Raw genomic sequence first — 2,618 nt, 5'->3', positions numbered from 1 at the left:
AAATAACTCAAAAATTGACCAAAAATTGACCAAAAATCACTCAAAATTTGCTTCTTGTGGCCGGCCATCTTCAAGCAACAAGACAAGAAAAGCTCTCCAATTTCTTTGCTCCAAACTTGCTCAATCTTCAATTTCCATCATTTAATTTTGTGTTTGCTCCATAAAACCTCTCCACTTAGTGATTGTGAGGTGATTGGTGAAGTTGTTTGGAAGGCTAAGGTGTTGAATTGCTTCCTTTCTTGTCTTATAAGGTGAGTGACTAAGGGACTACTCTTGTCTTTCCAATAATGTTTAATTAGTGACCTATGTGAGTTGAAGTAATGATCTTTGGTGTTATTTCATGATTTTGGTTGAGATTGATGACATTTTCTATTTAATCATGATATTTCTGTTTTAATATGATTGTTATGGTGTGGCTATGTATGATGATTGGAAATGATCTAGAATGAAGCTGGAAGGTGTAAATGGTGGTTAATTGCAGGAAATTTCTGCTTTGGAAAGAAATTTTGAAAGTTAGGGTTTCATTTCCCCTCATTCTGCCTGGCACTTTTCATCATAGTTAGAGGCCTAATTAGCCTTGGGTTAAAACATGAAAGTTGTAGGGAATGATATTTTAGAGTTTTCTACAAAAGTTCAGGCCAATCGGAGTAGCGTAGCTTGTAAAAAGACCGAAATACCCCTGCTGCCCTGTTTTCACCCGAACTTGAAAATTGTTTCTGTAATGGGTTATTTTGGTTGGGAATACTTCAGAATTGGTTGTTGAGGTCTTCTGAAGAAATGTAGCCGGATGTCTTAGCTTTCGAATGGATTTGGAATCACTTGATTTGGACTTAGGTAACCTGACTTACAGTTTATTAACCAGAATGCGGTTTGTTAACCTATTTTTGCGGTTCTGGTTTAGTATATTGAATTTTTGACCTGGTTGCACTAGAAACTGGACTGAGTGGCCTTCTTCAACATTGTAACTCTATCTCTTAGCTTCGAAACGGTGTGTATTGCACCTCCATACGATAATCGTAGTGCCAATGGTGCCAAAACCGTAAAATGATGTCAAAAACTATTTTTTGGATTAGAGCTTAATTCCATTTCCGGATTTCCCTGGTTTACTCTAGTGCTTATACATTCTTATGGAGCCCTATTTTGATAGTATTGGGAATTGGTTTATGACTTGTAATTGAGTCTTATTGTGCTTATTTGAATATGTTAGGACGTGACGGTGGTGCAAGACGCTCTTAGGCGGAAGTGCATGAAATATCATTTACTTGATTGGTGAGTGTACTACTCACTTGTTGTTTACAATGTGGCTTTGGTATATGTGAACTTGATGCCTTGAAGGCTTATTTGCTCCGTTGAAATTGATTAAGTGAGGGTGTACTTGATCGCCCTCACCCATTTGGTATCTCATATGACTGTCTACTGTTTTACTGTAATGATTGAATGATACATGAAATACTGAATTTGGTTCATGAATTTGGTGTCGCTTGGACGAGTATCCAACGACCATTACTGATACTACTGAGCTCAACCCCATTGGTAGTCGATTGGATCGAGCCGGCGAGGGTTTGGTCGTGAAAATTGACGAGCCATGGGGACTGTTATATAGAATCTTGTAGTAGTGAGACTCTTGATTCCGGTATACTCGAGTATTACCAAATTTCTACTGTTTGGAGTTCGGGCCCGGTAGGGGTATGTTGGGTGGAAGGAATGGAAGTAAAGTGGAGCCTACGGTTGGTTACTTTGTAAACATTGACGGAGGCTGAATGAAGTCCGATCAAGTATACGAGCGAGGAAAGGGGCTCTTGAGAGCCGTCCGTATCCTTTTACCCATCTTGTGAATGTGTGATCTTGGTTTATTTCTTTCTTGACCGCTTTATGCCTATATGACTTGGTTGCTTGAGTGATAGTATACTATTGGGCGTAAGCTCATTCTGTCCCTTTTGTTTTCCTTACAGGAAAATAAATACTTTTGGACTGGATTTGATAGTTGGTTACCGAATTGAGCTAGATGTACATATCTTTTGTATAGCTCATTGATGGAAACCCTAAATGTACCTTTGGGTCCGTTTTCTCTTTTGATTTGGCAAACCGTACGTGTATAAACTTTTGAATAACTTTTGTATGCCACTTTGGATTGTATATGCTTAGTTTCAACGTATAAATGTTTGATTGATGTTGGGCGAGAATTCGGACAGATTCGGATTTCAAACGGCGAAACAAAATTTTTGGCGGCCGTATTTTGACGTGGCAGTTACTGTCCATGATCGGCTCCGATTTTCATTTTTTTTTATTTTTGTGATTTTGACTTGTTTACACGTGTTTGTATGTTCCGGAACGTATTAGATCGCTCTAAACTGAACCGTTAGTTCTGGCGAGAGCTGGGCAGGCAGTCCGCTAATCCATTTGGTTCGCCTTAGGGGAAGGTGGGGCTGTCACAGATGGTATCAGAGCCTAGGTTTGAATTAGCCTGGGTGTAATAGAAATGCTCGATTTGAGGGTTCTTTGTTTATGTCCTTTAAGATTATTTATGTTTAATTGCTCTTTTGGTGTAGGATGGACGGAAGTGGTGAGGCTAGTCATTCCCCTGCTGGAGAGCTACCCCGTGGGGTGCTTCCGGTGAT

This window comes from Coffea eugenioides, unplaced genomic scaffold, assembly GCF_003713205.1.
Source record: "Coffea eugenioides isolate CCC68of unplaced genomic scaffold, Ceug_1.0 ScVebR1_2909;HRSCAF=4029, whole genome shotgun sequence".
NCBI classification, from domain to species: Eukaryota; Viridiplantae; Streptophyta; class Magnoliopsida; order Gentianales; family Rubiaceae; genus Coffea; species Coffea eugenioides.
Note: the sequence above shows the minus strand (reverse complement) of the source record.